We start from the raw sequence: 13,797 nt of genomic DNA on the forward strand, positions 1-13,797 counted from the left end.
CCAAACTCCTCTGCCCATGGGATTTCCTGGGCAAGAATACTGGAGTGGGCTGCCATTTCCTTCTCCAGGGGATCTTTCTGACCCAGGAATTGAGCCTGTGTCTTTTGCATTGTCAGGCAGATTCTTTACTGCTGAGCCACTAGGGAAGCCCTGTATTATGGTTCTCAGGAACACGGTAATACTTGAATCCTGCCAGTCTTTCAGGTACCCTCTTTCTCCAAGTTCCCGAGGGGGATGCAAGCATCTCAAAGTGAATGAAGAAAATGCTTTTCTCCCTGTATTGGGAGAGAAAACCATGAATCTTCCTGCTATATACTCAGAGGCCCATCTAACATACTCACTTCTATGAGAGGATTAAGCTAGAGGGACAGAGCGCCTCCTAGGAGGCTCTGGCCCTGCTGCCTTGTGGGACAACAAATCCTTCAATATGTCCTTAAGATCTGTCTTCCTTCCAAGAGCACTTGTTTCAGAGATGGTTTTGAACAGTGAGCTTTTCCTAATGTTGAGTTGGTTTATTTTTTCCCCTCGGTTCTTGTCTCATCATAACAAATATTTGGAATGATGATCTAATTACAACTCAAGCAGGTAGGATTTCTCAGCTCCTGTCTTGTCATAGCAAGGATTCAAAACTGGTTACAGCTCAGTTACAGCTCAAGCAGACAGATCTTTTATTAAGCAGACAGGGGATAGTACACTCCTGACACAAGGGAGTGAGCCAACCCTGAAGGAGTGGCAGTGATCTCTCTTTGCTTCCCTTTTTATATTCCATTTCCCCCTCTTGGTTCTGCCCTGTGCAAAATAAGGCTTGTACCCACCACCAATCAGGAAAGGCAGTACATGGGCATATGCTCAAGTCTGACTGATAGTTGCAAGTTATGTAACAGTAGGCTCTATTGTGCATGTCTTTCCCATAATTCAGTCTGGTATAATCAGATGTATGTATGGATAGGGTTCATAGCATTTATGAACCCTAATGAACTCCTGAGACTCCCTTGGCTAGCAAGGAGATCAAACCAGTCAATCCTAAAGGAAAGCAACCCAGAATATTCACTGGAAGGACTGATGCTGAAGATCCAATACTTTGGCCACCGGATGTGAACAGCCAACTCATTGGAAAAAGACCCTAATGCTTGGAAAGATTGAAGGCAGAAGGAGAAGAGGGAGACAGAGGATGAGATGGTTGGAGGGCATCACTGAGTCAATGGACATGATGAACTTGGGGCAAACTCCATTAGATGGTGAGGGACAGGGAGGCCTGGCATGCTTTAGCCCTCGGGGTCACAAAGAGTTGGACACTACATGGACACTGAACAACAGCAACAACAATGGGCTCCTGGCTGTCTAAGTTTACTTGAGGACACAGCTGAGCATCAAGGGGCAGGTGTGCTGGAGTTGGAGAAGCCCCTGGGGTTAGTTTGTATCGACTGTGTACCTAGGGCGCATATGCAAAAGTTAAAAAGTCTCTGTTTTTTTAAGAGACTTAAATAAGTCTCTAAATAAGTTAACTTAAATAAGTTAGCGTATCTGTGAGCTCTGCTGGGTGTGTTTGGGAAGGGGTTTAGAGATCAGCTTGCATCCTTTTCAGCTATACCACCCCTCCTTGCTCATGCTTAACTTCCTGCTTAACACCATGAATTGTTGTATACCAAATCCCATGGACAGAGGAACCTGGTGGGCTGCAGTCCATGGGGTCGCTAAGAGTCGGACACGACTGAGTGACTTCTCTTTCACTTTTCACTTTCATGCATTGGAGAAGGAAATGGCAACCCACTCCAGTGTTCTTGCCTGGAGAATTCCAGGGACAGGGGAGCCTGGTGGGCTGCCATCTATGGGGTCGCACAGAGTCGGACATGACTGAAGCGACTTAGCAGCAGCAGCAGCAGCAGCAGCTTTTCCCTTGCACGCTGCACAAAGTGGTATTAGTGGATTAGACCTTACTTCTGAAATGCTGGCTGTCAGTATTTATGTGACCTTCTTATCTAAGGCCCTAGGGTGACTGTAGAGAGGAGGAAGCTGAAAGGCAGGCAACTCATTCCCCTTCTGCTGCTTGCTGCCCCTCGACTTTAGGCAATTCACTTGACTTCTCTGAACCACAGTTGCCTGATCCGTAATCTAATATAATGACTGCCTTTGATATTTTCCTGAAGGCAAGATAAACTCTTGACATATCTGCCACCTCCCAATTCCTAAACCTCTTATTTAGGCTTTGGATGAGCCCCAAAGTGTGAGGATTTTCTTTTTTTCATATTCATTTATTTACTTAAAAGGGAATGAAAATGAAGGTGGAAGCCTCAACTGCTTCTATGATGTCAGAATAGGTCATCCAAATGGCTTGCTTGCATCCAAGTCTCCAGGCCTCCTGGGAGAACAGATGCAGAGAGCTAGGAGGCCTGAGGCCTGGTCTTGGGAATCGCAGGATGGAGATGTTCTAGGAGAAGGGACTCCCCATAGCCCCAGCATCTGGCAGTGCCTCCAGTGGTGGGGTGCTGCAAGAAGGAGCCAGGAGCTCAGTGGCAGCCTCCAGTTCGTGATTGGCAAGAGTAGAGCTTCTGAGAACCATGAAATGTTTCTCAGGAGATGAAAGGCAAACACATGAACAGCAGTAGAATCAATTCCTTCCTGATTGAAAAGTCCACCTGACTTAAAATTCTAAACTATGTAAACCCATTTCTGAATACCTTTCTGATAACCTTGGGGACTTGTTGGGAGCATGGAGAGTTGAAAACTCTAGCTCATAATAATCATCTAATATTTGGACAGAAGGAGTTTGCAGAAGAAAAAGTATGATCTAAAAATGAACTCTGGGTTTTTGTGTGTGTGGTTTTTTTTTTGGCTGTGCCACTTGGCATGGAGGATCTTCATTCCTCGACCAGGAATTGAACCCACACCCCCTGCGGTAGAAGCACAGAGTCTTAACCACTGGACCACCAGGGAAGCCCTGAGAATGAACTCTTACTTAGAGTCTCATTAGTTTCTTGGTTTTCTTTTTATATCTATTTTTATGATGATGATTTATATCCTTTCCCTCTTAAGCCACTCCAGTGTTCTTGCCTGGAGAATCCCAGGGGTGGGGGAGCCTTGTGGGCTGCCGTCTATGGGGTCACACAGAGTTGGACATGACTGAAGTGACTTAGCAGCAGTAGCAGCCTCTTAAGCCTCCCTGCCCCCCTCCCCTTCCATCATTCGTCAGAGTGCGAGGCTGGGCTCCCTGTGTTATACAGCAGGTTTCTGCCAATTATCTATTTTATACATGATAGTGTATATTTGTCCTCCCCTTCTCCTTGGAGAAGGAAATAGCAATCCACTCCCTCTCCTTCTCCTGCTGTGTTCACAAGAGCAGAGGGCAGCCCTGTCTCTACAGATGGACTAGACCTGCGTTCCCTGGGCCTCTCCATCTGTGCACACGCATGGGCTCAGGCTGGTGGTCATGTCCATGGTTCTCTGTCTCTTTCCTTCACCTGGCCACAGCCAGTTCTCTGATGCTCCTCAACTTTTTGACCACTTATTTCTAGCCATATCTGGTGTGTGTCTCTTGTGCTTAGGAGCAATTCTGTTGGCTAAAGATGCTGCCAAGTCTGCCATGTTCTTTCTCCCTTTGGTCCTTTTGCTCTTTGTGACCCCTCTTGGGGGTGGTCACTGCTGCCTGCTGCTGTGGCTAGGATCAGCGGGGGTGCTCTAGGCATGGTCAGTGAAGGGCATTAGGACCACCTCTGAAGTCTCCAAGCAGCAAGGTGAGAATTGGGGAGGGAGGCTTCTTTCACCTCCTCTGAGTCACATTGTTACGCAGTGTTTCCTGTTACTTGGGTAATTGTAGACTCACTCATTCAGCCTGAGGCCTATAGTCAGTCTCTATAAAATGGCTCAGCATGGGTCTCTGGGCGCAGGCCTGGGAATCCCATAGGGGACAGATGCTGTGTATGTCTCCTTCCTGCCTTCCTGCCTCCCCTTTCTCCCTCCCTCGTTCCCCTTTCCCCACCTTCTTCTCCCTCTCAGCATGTGTCTTTCCCTGTCATGTAAATCAGTTCTTGCAAATAGATGCTTGCTGACCACTTGCCTTTTTGTTTCGTGTTTATGTCTTGACCAGTAAAATTTTAGCATTTGGGATCCTTACTATACTAACAATGTGTGTTATTGGTATATTCATTCAAGTATGCTCTCTCTATATAGAATTCCAGATAAAATACAGGATGCCCAGTTAAATTAAAATGAAAAATGAATAAAATTTAAAGTGTAGGAGCTTCTCTGGTGGTTCAATGTTTAAGACTCTGCCATTTCCAATGCAGGGGGTGTACGTTTGATCCCTGGTCAGGGAGGTAAGATCCCACATGTGTTGCTGCTAAAGAAACCAAAATATATAACAGAAGCAGTGGTGTAACAAATTCAATGAAGACTTTAAAAATAGCCTACGTTAAAAAAAAAAAAAAAAAAAACCTTGGAAAACTTTAAACTGTTAAGTATGTTCCCCGATGTTGCATGGGACATTCTTATACCTTATACTAAAAAAAGTATTAGTTGTTCATTTGAAATTCAGACTGAACTAGGTGTTCTGTATTTTTATTTGCTAGTTCTGGCAACTCTAGTCTGTTACTTTATTTTTGTGATTATAAAATATTGAAGAAGCTTTTTATGATCATTCTAGATGTTAGTCCAGTTTTATCTTTGTAAGGTTTTCTTCAGCCAAAATCTCTCTACAGAAGTCTTTTAGAAACCCAAGCTCAAAAGTTGGAAGGTTGACTCTCATAATCAATTTCTTCCCCAAAGCTGAGAACCCAGCGTTGGAAAGCAGAAATGAAGGAGACAGTGGGCTAGGGCTGAGGGACCTGACTTCAGCAGAAGGAGGGTGGTCTGGGGAGTTTGGAGATCTTGAACATTTTTCAATAGAGCTTTGGGAACAGAGATCCCTGAGGTATTGCTCATGACCTTGGTTATTGCTCAAAACACGTGTGATGTGTTTAAGGAAGATTTACCCAAAGTTAGCACTAACAAAACAGGAAATATATGAGAAAAGCATCCAAGCAGTTCTGATGTTAACAGTTATGTCTCCTGAGTTCTCATATTCCGTGTTGAAAAATTCCAAGCTAAGGCTCTGTGGATTTATATAAAATGACAGAAAATACTTTTCCCATAGAGAGATATGAAAATAGAAATAGTGCCTTGAAAGCTTCAGCCTTAGAAATATAATCTCTATCGATCTGAATTGCTAATGCAAAAATATTGTGTTTTTATTTTTAAATCTATATGCCTCTGCCTTAAATTTTTCATAAATATTGTAGCAGAATATTAGCTTTCATTATTTATGAATGTGTTGAACTTTGCAAGGATTTGCTGACAGTTAAAAGATTACAGTTTTAAGGATAGTTCATTTTACATCATAAATAACCTAAAAGGTCATTCAGTATTTTACAGTAACATCCAAAGAGCAGATATTGAGAGTATTAGAAGTAGAAGCATTGATGATTACTTTTAGAAAGATCCATTGATTAAAAGAACTTGGAAATAAAAAAAATAGAAGTTCAATGAGGGTTAATATATGTATTTGCAAAGTGATTGTTTTTGTTTATGTCTTTTCTGAAAGTCCTGTTATTTTGTTAGTATTTTCCTATATTTGAGCTTGCTGTTTTCTGGTTTGTGGGCATTAATTACGGTATAGTCTAGGCTGCTCTAATAAGTGGACACAAAGTGAATGTGACTTAAGCCAAACAAAAATTTCTCTCTTTCTCTCACGTAGACATAGACGCTGCAGACACACATAGACAATCCCACATACTGACACACGTTTGCTTGCTGTGCATGCTCAGTCGCTTCAGGCGTGTCCAACTCTGTGCGACTCTATGGACTGTAGCCCACCAGGCTCCTCTGTCTGTGGGGTTCTCCAGGCAAGAATACTAGAGTGGGTTGCCAGACCCTCTTCCAGGGAATCTTCCTAACCCAGGGATTGAACCCATGGCTTCTCCTGTGTCTTCTGCATCACAGGCAATTCTTCACTGAACAGCCACCCAGGAACACAGGCCTAAATGTTCTGGGACTGGCAAGCACTCTTCCTTTTCTCAACCCGTAGCCTCCATGTTTGGGTCCAAGTTGGCTCTCTCAGTAATGGAAGGGTACAAAGGAACCAGGGGATTTATGTTCAAATGTGTTGAGACCAAGACTCAGAAGCGACACAAATTATTTTTGCTGACATTCCACTGAGTAAAACAAGTAGCCACATGAAACAGTGGGAAGTATCTCGGGCCCTCCCACAGTGCTGTTTTCTGATTTATTTCACTAACAGCTGTTGACAAAATAAGTAGTGAAAATTTTGTTAAGCAGAAACTCTTTTTTAAATATGTCTTTTAGTTTCTAGTAAAATAATCTTAGTTAACATCAATTTAAGATAATAATAAATCAATTCTTATTATATAACTTTATAATAGTATCTGTTCATCATGATATTTTGTGATAATTATTAACTCCATGTAGGATGTGATTGTGTGTGTGTGATAGTCACTCAGTCGTGTCCGACACGGTTTTGTTCTATTTTCTTCCTCACGTCTATGTATATTTTTAAGAAACTAATAATCCTTTTAAAAGTTACTTACTGTGTGGGTAGTGAGATATAGTACATTCAAAATTTAATTATATTTCCAAACTTGAAATGGCGTCAAACCTGTTTAATAACAAATTTGTTGCTTATGCTTCTATTTTTAATCCTCTAAGACTACTGTTGTTGTTGCTAGTCACTCAGTTGTGTCTTGACTCTTTGTGAACCCCAAAACTGTAGCCCCTCCGGGCTCCTCTGTCCATGGAACTCCAGGCGAGAATGCTGGAGTGGGTTGCCATGCCCTCCTTCAGGGGATCTTCCTGACCCAGGGATCAAACCCACATCTCCTGCATAGCAGGCAGGTTCTTTACTGTCTGAGCTATGAGGGAAGCCTAGGATGTGATTAATAAAATATGATTGTTACTGTAAATGAAAAATAAGGTAATATCTAGATTTAATCCTAGATGGGGGTTTTACATGCTTATGTTTCTGTTGGATTTACCATTCAGTGTGCGATTTTCTGTTTTCAGAAGTCTAGTATACTGAAACTGGTTTTCAAATACTATGCCAGCAGAAGCATTTGTTTTGACTTTCTACTCCAAAAACACTTTTGGAGACTTAATGGAAACAACTTCTCTAATGGAACACTGTTTCCTTCTATGCTGCTTAATTGTATAATGTAGTTTAAATTATAGATGTTCTGTTACTTGGTGACATGTAAGCTGTGCAGCTAAGAGTGGTGATGATATGAAGGGCTCTCAATGCTTTTGGAAGCTTGGCAACAAGGTACCACTCAGGCCATTGCATAGGACCTGCCACCCCATTGAGGTTGGTGAATTATGAAAAAGGACCTAAACTGTACTGTTTTCCCTAGCCTCTTGAAAAATAAAACTCTTCTGAGGGCACTTATTCAATATTTAACTTTCCAGGTCCCTCACCTGGAGATTCTGATTCAGTGGTTCAAGGTGGGGCTTGGGTGCTTGTGCGTCTGTCAGTTGCTTGCGGTAGTTCTTATCATCTACTGTGCTGAAGGGCAAGGCAGCATCTTCCTTCAGGGGGTCCTGTGCTCCAAGCGCTAGGTGGGTGGCTGCCAGTCACCACCCAGTAGCTTCTTAGGCTCTTTCTCTGCCGTGGAAAAGCTGAGATGACTGTGGCCAGTCCACTGTCGACACCTTGAGGTGCGCACCTTTGTTATTTGACAGGGAGTTGAAAGATAGCATAAAATGTTTTCTCTCTGGTCCCAGACTCACTACCTGATGGCAACTACTTTTGTTACTGACCAGGATTCTTGGACTTCCCACATCGATAGAAATGGACTTGAGACCAGACAAGAAATTCAGGCAAAGGCTTTGCTGGGGCCCCTGCTGCAGCATGGGGGAGTGAGAGCCAACAGCAGGTTCCCTTCCTCACTTGCTTCCTGAGGTGGGGCAAGCTTGCTCCTTATGTGGGCTGAGGGTAGGGGCGAGGGTTGGGCTGGAGGGGTGGCTTAGATGTTTTGCTTGCCCTTTAGGTACCTGGTGGAGTGTACAGGGGGGCATGTACAGCACCCAGCTTTTGTTCTAGGCTCTTCAGATGTGGCAGTTGGGCTTTTTGGTCTCTTTGTATCTTTTATCCTGAATTTGCCCCTAGTGCAAGTGCATGTGGTTATTTTTAGTCCCACTGTTGCTCAAGGGGAGTTGTGTCCAGGTGCAGGCATTGTAGCTCTGCAGCAAGGGGTCTGGGGGTCCTAGATTGTCTCACTTTCTACAGAGAGGAGATCCTTTTATGACTATGGACGCTGCCTTAGGTGTCCATCCTCACACCCCAGTTCCGAAGCAAAGTTGACAGTGTATGTGCTCAGTCGTGTCCAGCTCTGTGACCGCATAGGGTATAACCTATAGAATTCCAGGCAAGAATACTAGAGTGGGTTGTCATGCTCTTTCTAGGGGATCTTCCTGCCTCAGGGATCGAACCCGTGTCTCCTGTGTCTCTTGCAGTTTGGGCAGATTCTTTACCCAATGAGCCATTGGGGAATCTCACACTACCTCAGAATTGTGGATTCCTCAGTCTACCAACAATGGCTGCTTTACTTTTTACAATCCTTTCATCTCTAGATTCTTGGTGGCAGAACATTTTCCTCTTTTTCTTTTTCACTTGTGGGAGCAGGAAAATTAATGGTCTATGTACTGAAGCTCTCTAACCTTTCTCTGGCTTCTGGCTTCGACTAGTTCACGTTATGGCCAGAGTCCACAATAGGATAAAAATAGCCAGGGCCTATGCTTAGCAGACATGTGGAGACTTTCTTTATCAAACATCTGAACTGAAAACCTCTTCTTCTTCTAAGATTCTGTATCCTTGGTCCTCCAAATGGGGCGCTATTCAGAATCTGATTCTAAGCAGGGGTTTTCACACACGTCTCTCTCCAAGATCTCTTTGCTCTCCAAGATCCAGTGCATCTGTGCTCCACAGAGTGGGGTGACCATCGACTTCGAGTTAATTCCAAGTGGAATTGTGCTGCTGTACCATGAATAAAGAGCCTTGAATCAATAGCGAGATTTTTTTTTTTTTTAAAGCAGCATCCTTTCATGTGGTATGCAGTTGCTTTGAATAGTTAGTAGGCAAGAACTTTCTTTTCTGATGCAGGATGAATGACAAGTGGCTCTAAAAACACACCTCTATTTCTTAGAGTGTCTCCTTGAGGGAAACCACATGGGGCAGTTTCCATTCCGTGTGGGGTAAGTACCATTTTGATGAGGTGGCTCACTAAATTTTAGAAGGCACAGAAAGAATCATTTTGAAACCCTCTTACGGTACTGAGCAGGCACTCATATATAGCAAAATAGGGGGCAGGAGCAGAAGGGGATGACGATGGAGGATGAGATGGCTGGATGGCATCACCGACTCGATGCACATGAGTTTGGGTGAACTCCGGGAGTTGGTGATGGACAGGGAGGCCTGGCATGCTGCAGAAGAGTCGGACATGACTGAGCGACTGAACTGAACGGAACTGAACTGAACTGAGGGATGCAGCAAGTATGTTTTTACAAACAGCATAATGAACAACCATAAGACCCACCTTCTGGAACACTGAAAATTATCATTTGTGGTAGTGTGGGTGATATCTTTCTTTCTGGAGAAATAGTGGCCATTCAGTAAGCATGGAGAGGCAGTCTTTCTTCTTTTATTTTTCTTCTCCTCTTTGCCATTCCTCAAATGCAACTGTCTTCTCGTTTTTATTGTAAACAAAGGGAAAGTGTTAGCAGAGAAGAGTCTGAAGGCCCCCTCCTCCCGTGGGCCGTGGTTCTTTGTAAGGACACCAAGAAGAATCTGAGGTCTTACCCATAGTGAGAAAGTTTATTGATGATAAGGAAAGAAAGAATATAGAGAACACTTCAAAAGAGAGGTGGGTCACACCAACAGAGGCAATGGCCCAGGAGGGCTGGAGTACAGAATTTTTAAGGCAAGGTCATAAGCTAGGAGGTGATTGATTGATAGTCTTGATTGACAGCTGCAGGTTATATAATAAGATGTTCTACTGTGCATGTCCTTCTTATAATTCAGCCTGTTATAATCAGATGTATGTATGGTTTTCCCAGGCTTCCCTGATGGCTCAGATGGTAAAGAATCCATCTGCAGTACAGGAGACCTGGGTTTGATCCCTGGGTTGAAGGCTTAAAGAATCTTTGAATTGTGGTGCTGGGGAAGACTCCTGAACATCCCTTGGACAGCAAGGAGATCAAACCAGTCAATCTTAAGGGACTACTGCTAAGTCACTTCAGTCGTGTCCGACTCTGTGCGACCCCATAGATGGCAGCCCACCGGGCTCCCCCATCCCTGGGATTCTCTAGGCAAGAATACTGGAGTGGGTTGCCATTTCCTTCTCCAATGCATGAAAGTGAAAAGTGAAAGTGAAGTCGCTCAGTCGTGTCTGACTCTTAGTGACCCCATGGACTATAGCCTACCAGGCTCCTCCGTCCATGAGATTTTCCAGGCAAGAGTACTGGAGTGGGGTACCATTGCCTTCTCCAATCTTAAGGAGATTGCATTGGAATATGCATTGGAAGGATGAATGCTAAAGCTGAAGCTCCAGTATTTTTTTTTAAAATATAGATTTATTTATTTTAATTGGAGGTTAATTACTTTACAATATTGTATTAATTTGAACAACTGACTCTTGAACAACTTTTCCAATGGGAAAAGTTCCTGATGCTGGGAAAGACTGAAGACAGAAGGAAGAGAGGGCATCTCAGGATGAGATGGCTGGATGGCATCACCGATGCAATGGACATGAACTGGGGCAAACTTTAGGGGATGGTGAAGGATAGGGAGGCCTGGCATGCTGTAGTCCATGGGATTGCAAACAGTCAGACAAGACTGGGCTACTGATCAACAACAACAACATGGACTTCCCAGGTGGCGCTGGTGATAAAGAATGGCCTGCCAATGCCATTCAGAAGGCATTCAGAAGAGGGCATGGCAACCCACTCCAGTGTTCTTGCTTGGAAAATCCCATGAACCGGGGAGCCTGATGGGCTATGGTCCATAGGGTTGCAAAGAGTCAGACATGACTGAGTGACTAGGCACACACACGAGTCTGATGGCCATCAAAGGTCACTTTAGTGAATGTTACTTTAGTGTGTGAGATCTGTGCATGTGCCAGAGTAGGGAAAGTCCCACCAGTCAGCCGGTGGGGGATTTTTCTTACCGCCTGACTATTTTGGAGTACTGATGGGGGCATATTTGGGGCAGGGCTGGTAAATTGCTTGGTGGGATTAGGTGGCCATTGGATGGTTAGCTTTAAGGAAGGGGCCACCTCTTTAAAGTTAGCCACCTCTCAGCTAACTTCCTGCCTAACAAAAGAAATAAGAGAATCTAGGCTCTCATGGGCTTGAAAGGATATTAATGGTTGTTTAGTTGTCCCACCATCTCTTTAATGCTGGGGAAACTCTTGCATCTCACCAAACTGCCCTGCTCACATTTATCTTACTCCAAGGAACTAGAAGCAGCTTCCCATTCTTGAGACAAACCATTCTTATTGTGAATGACTCAGACTGTTGATCGCTTTTTCTCTCAACTGAGCTGAAAACTGCTTCTAAGTTCTACCTATTCTTTCTCTTTCCCGCATGGCCACTCTTCACATGTTTGCTGCCACCATTGATAACTTCACATGAATCTTTTAATAATAACAACTGCCAGTTAGGGTCTTCCCTGGAGGCTCAGTGGTAAAGAATCTTCCTGCCAATGTAGGAGACATAGGTCTGATTCCTGGGTCAGGAAGATCCCCCGGGAAATGGCAGTCCACTCAAGAATTTGTGTCTGGGAAATCCCGTGGACAGAGGAGCCTGGTGGGCTACAGTCCACGGCGTCGCAAAAGTGTCGGACACGACTTAGCAACTAAACAACAAGAAGACTTTGTGGTTAGCAGTTTACAGGCATCATCTTGCTTAATTATCACAATAAACCTGCGTGTAAGGTGCTGCTGTGATCTTCATGTCATAGATAAAGCCCTGAGGCTTAGAGTGTTTAAGTGATTAGCCTAAAATCACAGAGTTAAGAAGCCACAGAACTGAGAATTGAACATGGCTATATTGGGGTTTGAATTTGGGTCAGCTTTACAGTGAATTTCCCGTTATTTGTTTAAGCAGCTCAAGTTGCTCTTTGCTACTGGTGGTTACAATTGACCTAACAAATGTACTTGCTAGTCTGTACTTTGCAGTATCCAGCTTAGATTTAGAAAAAATGTCAATTTTTGGTTTTCTGTCTCCAGTCTTACAGCCTTTCCTCCTTCTTCCTGGATTCTTCAAGATCACTGGATGTGCTTTGAACTGCTTCTAATAGGAATGGACTATGTCTACGGAGCATGCCTGCCTGTTAAGTCACTTCAGTTGTGTCCGACTCTGTGAGACCCTATGGACTGTAGCCCGCCAGATTCCTCTGTCCATGGGTTCTCCAGGCAGGAATACTGGAGTGGTTTGCTGTGCCCTCCTCCAGGGGATCTTTCCAACCTAGAGATCGAACCTGCATCTCCTTACATTGGCAGGCAGGTTCTTTACCGCTATTGGCACCTGGGAAGCCCTGTCTACAGAGCAGTACAGGTAGGTTCCCACTCTGCCAGGCTGCTGGGCAGTTTCATGGGTGGCCCACGTCTGCTGCTCTGCCTCCTCCTTTCACTAGGTGCAAAACCGGTATGTCACCCAGCAGGGGAAGGGAGAATGGTGGGAAAGTTGAGAAAAGGAATACATTTCTGTCTTGTTTTGTCCTCTCATTTGAATACATTCCCTGTGGCTAATAAACAGAATAAGACTTATGAGTTACTCAGTTTTCTGAGCAATTTTTGACATTTATAAAGCCATCGTTTGAGTATTTTACATTGCTGGGTTGACTTAATCTAGACAGATCACCACAGCCTTTTATCAGAGACAGCATAGTACCCACCTGACTACTGATACATGAAGAGATTTCCCCAAAATATGGGAAGCATAAGTGACCCTAGAGGTAGGAAAGGGGCTTCCCTGGGGGCTCTGTCGTAAAGAACCCGCCTGCCAATGCAGGAGACAAGGGTTCAGTCCCTGGGTTGGGAAGATCTCCTGAAGGAGGGAATGGCAACCCACTCCAGTATTCTTGCTTGGAGAATCCCATGGACCGAGGAGTCTGGTGGGCTACAGTCCATAGAGTCTCAAAGAGTCAGACATGACTGTGCACTAGAAGAGGGAACAGAGGAAACACATTTGGCCGTGAAAGTAAAAACGCCAAATGCGTCGGTACACAATATCCAAAATTCCTCTTTCATACGATTTCTGGGGAGCAATATCTTTGAGTGATCTTAAGAGTGATTAATATTTCTGTGCTTCTTATCCACTCAGGTCCATTCCTGGTGTGGCCCTTGCATACTCCGGTTCAAGTCCTCTGTGCTTTCACGTGCTGTGTAATCTGTTTCCTTATTTTCTGCACTGGCTGCTCTCAGTAATGTCGGATGCAGAAGTCCTGGCTTGCCCACCACGCTGGATGGGGTGCACTGGCCATCGCTGCTAGTGCCTGACATCCAGAGAACTAATACTGCTCCCAAGGGGGCTCTGCCACCCCCAGGCAGGCCAGATGTTTGAATCCTATCACACAACACGGCGTAGACTCAAGTTTGGAAGATGCCCTTCCCCACTGCGGAGCATTGTTTATTTTTTATAGGTGCTAGTGAGATTTCGCCAGTTCTCGTTACTGCAGTGGAGAACAGTCTCATTTGTAACATGTTGATTTTGATCCTCTAGTTACTGCCATTTTATCATTTATCTACTTACTGTTTT

This window comes from Ovis aries, chromosome 3, assembly GCF_016772045.2.
Source record: "Ovis aries strain OAR_USU_Benz2616 breed Rambouillet chromosome 3, ARS-UI_Ramb_v3.0, whole genome shotgun sequence".
Taxonomy (NCBI): Eukaryota; Metazoa; Chordata; class Mammalia; order Artiodactyla; family Bovidae; genus Ovis; species Ovis aries.